At 33.3% G+C, this 9143-nt stretch overlaps 1 long non-coding RNA gene across 1 annotated transcript; it reads right to left on the minus strand.

Annotated features, from left to right (window-relative positions):
* Nucleotides 1-5507: 5507 nt before the first annotated feature.
* LOC112528764 lies at nucleotides 5508-6672 on the minus strand. Its single transcript, XR_003070834.1, has 2 exons — nucleotides 6568-6672; nucleotides 5508-5698 (listed from the first exon to the last, which is right to left on the minus strand). It is a non-coding gene; the product is annotated as an uncharacterized LOC112528764 (long non-coding RNA).
* Nucleotides 6673-9143: the final 2471 nt, after the last annotated feature.

A 9143-nucleotide genomic window follows, 5' to 3' on the forward strand; every position in this document is an offset into this window, starting at 1 on the left:
TATATATATATATATATATGTGTGTGTGTGTGTGTGTGTGTGTGTGTGTGTGTGTCTAATAAAACAAACTCATCGCATCATGAAGATGTGATAACTGTTCAGCATGATCAAAATCCCATTTTAACATACAGAAGATTTTGTCACCCTTATCCAATAATCACATATCAAAACACAAAATTATGCTAATAATAGCATATAACATATTCAAAACTCATGTATGAAACCATACGGTTTCTTCACCACAAACATATCAAATGATGTTTTTGAAAGTAAAACTCACCTTATGAATCACAAAGACATGCATATATGAAGCAACAACAATTTTCAGCTAAGAATCACAAAACCAGTTTCTTCTTCCTTCTTCGATTTTCTGTTTTGATTCGAACTAGGGACCTTTACCAAATTTCTTCTTATTTTTTCTAAAAACAAGAAAATAACAATGACACATAATCACATAAAAACTCTTTTAAAAGAGTGAGGCGGTGGATGAGATATTTTAAAGAAGTTTTCAAAACAACCCCTCAACTCACAACATTTATCCAAAACAACCCTCAAATTTTTTGATAACAAACCCAATTATCACATTATCCTCCTCTATAAGAAATTATGTCACACAATTCAATCAATCAAACAACTGGGGATACTTCTTTCTCATTTCTGACTCTAGTTCCCAAGTAGCCTTTTGTCCCTTATGAAATCGCAACTGAACTTTCAGCAGACTAATTTCTTTATTTCTCAACACTTTAGTATTCTGGTCGGTGACGGCTTATGGGGTTTTCGCTAAGCTTAACTTGCGATCAATCTGAATCTCAAGTAAAGGTACAACCATATTTGGATCAGCCAAACACTTTCACAAATTAGATACATGGAAAGTGTTGTGAATAGCGTTGAGTTCTTCAGGCAATTCTAATTGATACGCTATTGTACCAATCCGTTTACTGATTCTGAATGACCCAATGTACCTTGGACTCAGTTTATCTCTTTTTCCAAATTGCACAATACCCTTCCACGGTGATACTTTCAGCATTACATAGTCTCCCACCAAAAATTCAATCAGCTTTCTATGCTTATCGACGTAACTCTTTTGTCGGTCCTGAGCTGTCTTTATTCTTTCTCAAATTTGATCTATCTTTTCGGTCGTTAACTCTACAATATCCGGACAAACCAATTGTTTCTCCCCCACATCATTCCAACATAACGGTGTTCTACATTTTCAATCATACACAACCTCATATGGTGCCACTTAGATGCTGGAATGATAACTGTTTTTGTCGGAAAATTCGATCAATGGTAGATGATTCTCCCATGAACCCTCGAATTCAATGATACAAACTCTTAACATATCTTCGAGGGCCTGAATCGTTCGTTCACTTTTCCCATCAGTCTGTGGGTGATATGTCGCACTTAACCGAATTTGAGATCCCATAGCTTTCTAAAAAAATTTCCAGAATTTTGAGGTAAACCGACTGTCCCTATTGAAATGATTGATAAGGGAACACCGCGACGAGTCACAATCTCATTGATATAGATCTTTGCAAGTCTTTCTAATGGATAAGTCTCTTTGATCGGTAGAAAGTGCCCATACTTATCCGACGATCGACAATAACCCAAATAGCATCATATCCTTTCGGAGTTCACGACAGTTTCATTACAAAAACCATCGTGATATAATTCCATTTGCACATAGGAATTTCTAAAGATTGCAAATTTCCATAGGGTCGTTGATTTATATTTTTACCTGTAGACACATCAGACACCATTCCATGTACCATGCAATATCCTTCTTCAACCCCAACCACCAGTAGAATGATTTTAAATCTCTTTACATCTTATTGGTACCAGGGTGAATCGAATATCAAGATTTGTGACTTTCATTCAAATTAACTCATGGTTGTTTCCCAAATGAGGCACCTAGATTCTATCTTGGAAACATAGAATTCCACGATTATTCTTTACTAAAATTGCTAATATTCTTCCAATTCTTTTCGCTTTAATATACTCATCTTTAACCGCTTCGTTCTAACATCTCAGGATCTCATAAAGAATGTTAGGGATTAAATTGCTCATAATGCAGTGGCTTTGATTGTTCCACTCTTCTCTTTCTACTGCGTGTGTCAGCTACCACATTCGCCTTCCCAGGGTGATAGAGAATCTCACATCATAGTCATTTACCGATTCAATCAATCGTCTTTGCCTCATATTCAACTCTTTATAATTAAACAGATGTTGAAGACTTATGATTTGTATAAATCTGATATTTATTTCCTAACAAATAATATATCTCTATCTTCAAAGCAAAAACGACTGCTGCAAGCTCTACATGGTGAGTAGGGTACTGTTTTTCGTGATTTTTCAATTGACTGGAAGCATATGCAATTACTTTTCCCCGTTGCATTAGTACACATCCTAGATCCAACTTTGAAGCATCACTATAAATTATAAAATCTTCTGACCCTTCTAGTAACGATAATATTGGAGCACTGCATAACCGATGTTTTAACAACTGGAAGGCTTTAACTTGATCTTCTCCCCATTCATACTTTACGCTCTTTCTTGTCAATTGGTCAGAGGTTCCACGATCCGAGAGAAATCTTGAATAAACTTTCCTTAATACTCGCCAAACCTAAGAAACTGTGGATCTCTATGGGCATTCATGGTATCTCCCATTTTTCAATTGCTTCAATCGCTATAGAATCAACTTTTACCCCTGCTTCTGAAATGATGTGACCCAAGAAATGAACTTCTCTTAACCAAAATTCATTTTTTTGACAATTTAGCGTACAACTTTTCCCTCTTAAAAAGTTCAAGGATTAAACGAAGATGCTCGACAGGTTCTGCTTCTTATCGAGAGTAAATAAGAATATCATCGATAAAAACAATAACAAATTTATCGAGGTATTCATTACATACTCTATTCATTAGATCCATAAAACGCGTCTGGAGCGTTAGTCAAACCGAAGCACATAACCAAAAACTCATGGTGTCCATACCTAGTACGAAAAGCAATTTTGGCTATATCTTCATCTCAAAATATCAATTGATGATATCCCGACCGTAAATTGATTTTTGAGAAATAATTGGCCCCAACTAACTGATCAAATAAATCATCAATTCTTGATAAGGGATATTTATTCTTTATGGCCAATTTGTTCAATTCTCGGTAATCAATACACATTCGCATCGACCCATCTTTCTTTTTAACAAATAGTACTGGAACACCCCAAGGAGATGTGCTAGGTCTAATGAAACCTTTATCTAGTAACTCTTTCAACTGGGTCATTAACTCTTTCAGCTAGATGGTGCCAACCAATACGGTGCTCTAGATACCGGTGCCATTCCGGGTGTTTGGTCAATTTTGAACTCAATTGATCGATCGGGAAGTAAACTGGACAATTCATCAGGAAATACGTCTGGGTACTCACAAACTACTGGAATGGATTCATGTTTACCTTTCTCTTTCTTCGAATCAACCATGTAAGTCAGAAAGCTTTAACACCCCTTCTGAATCCATATCCGAGATTTCATAACAGAAATCAGGATTGTATGATGATCCCGCCGATCACCATAGATCACAATTTGGCCCTTTCCCTGACAGATCAATATGTATCATCTTTTTTATTACACACAATACTTTCCTGATTTTCTGCCAACCAATTCCCTTATCGGCATAGGGAATAATCGGATCGGTATCATACACCCTCAAACTCTATTTGGCAATCATTAAAACACTTGGGTAACAGATACTTATAGTCTAGGGGCACAGGTTTCATATATAAACATCCAACAAATAAAGGTAACACAAATGAATAGTTTGCACCATAATCAAATAACACCTTATCATATACTGATTTTATAAGAAACATACCCGTTACCACATTACGAACTTCCTCCGCCACCCCTCTTGACATATGGAAGGATCGCCCTTTTGCCCTTTCAAATTCACCTATTTTAATACTACTACGCCCATGGGTACTATGAGTATTTCTAGTCACATTTGATCTTTTACTCCTCAGTTGTAGGCAATCTGGCCTGATATGATTGGGAGAGTTACAATGAAAACAACGTTGAGGCATTTGAAAATCTCTAGACAAATTCCCCGGTTCCCCACACCTATAACACTTTCTTTGTTCAACATTGCAGTCACCTTGATGGATGCGGTGACATCTTGGACACGGTTGTTCATTGAATTTTTGAACTGAACGATTCTTTGATTTTACAAAATTTCGTCTCCTAAATTTCGTTGAAGACCCCTCCCATTTTCTCATTTCCGCCACTCTTTCTCTCACCTGCCTATTCTTATTCCTCTTAGTAGTTTCGGCTGCACCAACAACAAATGGGAACGTAATGGGATCCATTGCAATTACAATCTCTCAAATATCCCCAAATGTACCGATTAACCTTGCAATATTTCGAAGATATATAATGTTCAACAAATCGGGAGCATTCGAGAAATTCTTTGTATACTTCTGCACAGTTTGATTCCCTTGTTCTAACTTCAGAAACTCTTCCTCCAGCTGCCTTACTGTCGATTTAGGGCAGAATTGTTCTTTGAAACTATCCACGAATTCCATCCATGACATTGATTATAAATATTAGGTTTAGATAACGACTCAACTTCCCACCAGTACGAAGCATTGGATTTGAACATTGAAACAACAAATCTAACTTGATCTTCATATAAGCACTTACGAGTGTTAAAGACCGACTCAATTTCTTTCAACCAACACATGGCCTTTATCGGGTCTCTCTCACTAGAGAATGTCGGAGGTTTACATGTCAAGAACATTTTAATATCACCCCCTCTTTCATATGAAGTATGAACTTGCAGATTTATTTTCACTCGTTCAGTTTCTACTATGATAGGTATTCCTAGTATAGAACTTAAAGTATTTTGTAGTTTACTCATTTCTTTTGCAAGCATATCCCGAGTAACATACTCAGGATGTTCATTTGTTCCTCATTAACATTTTCTTGAATGGATTCCCCTTGTTCCAGATGAACCTCGGGATGAATACTTCGTCTTCTTCCCCGACCCCTTCTTCTGCCCTTGCCTATGTCTCTTTCTCTACCTCGAACAACAGGTATATTCTCTTGAAAATTTTCAGGGGAACTTTCTCTTTCACCTGGATTTATCAGAGCAATCCTTTCAGATATTCTTGAATGACTTGTCATCTGACAATTTACAAAATTTAACATTCACATAATCACATTCCCAAATATAATAAGGTATCCAAACACAAATATACACCTGTAACCTAGGATTACATTGGCTAGTTGTAATTTGAATTTACCTTACATATCGTTCTTTTAACCCATCATATTTATTCCAAAGGTACTACTATTGTCAGGGACCCATAATATGCAAATAATACAGTTTAAGTCTATGCATCATGCTAAATACCTAAATCTCTTAAACTCAGGCTTTAATACCAAACTTGTAAAACACCAAATCCATATTTAGATAAAGTTACATATTCCATTTAAAATGAAATACAAATATACACATTGGTCCCAAATGTACAACTGCTCTATATAAAAGTAGCCACAAACTTTTCATTTACATCAAGTACATGACTTGCAGACATAACAAGTTCTCAAGTACATATACAATAACAACTTCCAAAATTCACAAAAATGTAATGCAATCAGGATCTCCTTCACATTTTTCCCTTTTCCTTACTCTCCTCATATGCCCGACCTGTAATGCACAATTTTAAAACAAAACGGGGGTTAGACAATAAGGTTTAGTGAGAAATCCCTTGTTGAAAATCACCAAAACACTTTTTAGAAAGCTCATATTTGTAATGGTAACAAATAAACAGTGTTTTTTTTTTAAATAAACCTCGTTGTCACATCATATAGATGAGACAACCTCTTTTTTTATCGCATCAACCACTGAAGTACCAAAGTCATCGCATTAAACATAAAAGATACTAACTTGTCGAATATCATTGATCCAATCATATTTTTATCGCATTGTATAAATCTTGTTGCATCATATAGATGCGATAATACACTTTCTCGCATCATAAGGATGTGATTACTTCACTTTGTCGCATCACACTAATACGATAAATAAAACCTGTCGCATCGTTAGGATGCGATAACCAAACTTGTCGTACCTCAAGGATTCGATAACACAATGATTCGCATCACAAGGATGTGATAAATACCTTTCTCGCATCACAAGGATGTGATAACATCATCTCATCGTATCATATAGATGCGATAAATCAAACTCATCGCATCATGAAGATGCGATAACTGTTCCATATGATCAAAATCCCATTTTTACATACATAAGATTTTGTCACCCTTGTACCGATATACGTCTCTCCTGATTATGCCACCCTTATCCCAAAATACGTCTGTCCTGATTTTGTCATCCTTATCCCAAAATACGTCTCTCCTGATTATCCCACCCTTATTCAAACTACTTGATAATCACATATCAAAATACAAAATTATGCTAAAAATATCATATAACATATTCAAAACCCATGTATGAAACCATACGATTTCTTCGTCAAAAACATATCAAATGATGTTTTTGAAAGTAAAACTCACCTTATAAATCACAAAGTGTTGCATATATGAAATAGTAACAATTTTCAGCTAAGAATTACAAAACCAATTTCTTCTTTTCCTTCTTTGGTTTTCTGTTTTGCCTCGAACCAAAGACCCTTACCAATTTTCTTCTTATTCTTTTTCTAAGAACATGGAAATGATAATGACACATAATCACATAAAAACTTTTTTAAAAGAGTGAGGCGGTGGATAAGATATTTTAAAGAAGTTTTCAAAACAACCCCTCAACTTACAATGTTTATCCAGAACAACCCTCAAACTTTTTGATAACAAACCCAATTATCACAATATATATCATGTATGTATTCATAGAACATGAGGATATAAGTTCAAATTTATTTAAGGTTATTATGGTAGAAAATTAAAAATATCATTTAACCCAGTACAACGACAAATATAAAATGTTAAATTTGTTTTTGGATCTCATGTAAACTAAAGGCTATTTCATTTTCTTTTACTAATTATTGATTGATTTTTATTTAATTATTGAGTATTTATCATATATCAGGTTATCAAATTAAATTAATTATATTTTAATGTCATTTAATTTTAACTGCGTCGTTAAGCTTGTAAATGAACCGAATGAACATGAACGGGATCTTGTTATGTTCGTTTGTTTAAGTTAACCGAACAAATGAACAAACGAACATGAACGAACAAAACTTTAGGTGTTCATGTTCGTTCATTTAGAATATACGCATGCTCGTGTTCGTTCATGTTCGTTTGTTAATATGCTAAATGAACTTAAAGAAACATAAACGAACAAATTTTTTTATTCATGTTCGTTCATTTATTAAATAAACGAACATAAATGAACTTTCTGCCAAACGATTCACGAATGGTTCGTTAAACGTTTGATTCATTTACAGGCCTATGCATTGTATAACTTTGATGATTTTAGTTTTGATTTGGTTATTAAATATGCCCTACATATTTATATAGTATGATGTTAACTATAAAAAAATTCAAATGTTTATAAATTTTGTTTTTTTCAAATCCTCTTATAATCTTTATTCACATATTTATATAGTTTGATGTAAACTATAAAAAAGATTCAAATGTTTATAAATTTTGTTTTTCAAATCCTCTTATAATTTTTTGCTATCTTGTTTTGTGTTCTATTGACTATAATTTATGTTTAATACCAATGGAATCAAATCTGGGATCCCTTCCCTGTGGTCATCGAGATAGAAAACTTTAATTATTATTTTTATATCAAAGTCCTTATATTATTTATCAATAGCTTGTGTTGATTTAATTATCTACTATTATAATTTTTTTTGGCTTACTAGTATAATCCATTATATTTTTTAATGACATATTTATTTTATTGTTATCAGCCATAGATGTTGATTTATATTTAATTTGGTTAATTAATTATTAATTATTTTAAGTYTTTATCTAAACTAGACCAATTACATTTATGTTTTCTTTATTTATTCATATTGAGATATTTAATCAGTTTTATTTAGTTAAATCATGAGACCTGTTTTTTAGCTACTTCAAATAAGGAATTAGACTTTTAGTTAGTTTAATTTTGTTTTCACCTCATTTTAATTGGGTTAATATAGTATTTGTAATAACCGGGTTTTATTAAGGAAAGTTTTGGGGTTGTTTTTGAAAAATAATGATAAGTTGAAGGGTGTATTTTGAAAGTTTGGCTTAAAATATCCCTCACCTCACTGCCTCTTGTTTAATATGTGTGTGTGTGTGTTTGATTTTCTTTTATTCTTTTGATTGCTTTTGAGAGAGTTGGTGAGAGTATTCATGGTTACTGGGTTCGAACAAATCGAAGGAAGAAGAAGTATTTGATACGTGATTTTATCTGATTAGTTATTATTGTTTAATATCTTCATCTATGTGTGATTACAAGGTTAGTTATTACTTAAAAGCATCTTTTGATTTGTTTTGATAAGGAACCGTATGATTTCCTGTTTCATACGTGGGGTGTTTTGAAATTGATTTTTTATGTTATTTTTAGCATAATATTGGGATTTGATATGTTATTATCAACTGATTGTAATAAGAGAGACATAATCAGGAGTTGAGTATATTTGGTAATAAGGGTGGAAAATCAGGAGCTGGGTATATTTGGTAACTAGTTGTGTACCCGCGCAATATGGCGGGAGCCATGAATTTTAACGATTTTGAAGTCTCACTGGTTTTATAAGATAAGATTTAACGATGATATAAGTTACACTTGGTCTTTACATATTAATACAATTTGAATAAATAAGAGTTATGGTTCTAATTACAGACTATCGATGAAAAACATTGTATGATAGTTTAAAATCCAATATATTTAAAATCCAACATATTTAAACGACTCCACAAATGTGTTCGATTTACACCAAGAGCAAAGTACCAAGAAACTTGAGTTTTAAGATAAACACTCAAACCAATAAAGAAAACTACAAATTTGACAGATCATAAGCCATGAAAAGACCAAAAAAGATGGGTTTTAGAATGAAATTTCAACTGCTTACCCTCTTTCTTGTCCAGAAACTTAGATTAAGGTTGAAAAAATACATGTATATATATATTTCAAAAAACCC

Source organism: Cynara cardunculus (genome assembly GCF_001531365.2).
Source record: "Cynara cardunculus var. scolymus isolate 2C chromosome LG 15, CcrdV1, whole genome shotgun sequence".
NCBI classification, from domain to species: Eukaryota; Viridiplantae; Streptophyta; class Magnoliopsida; order Asterales; family Asteraceae; genus Cynara; species Cynara cardunculus.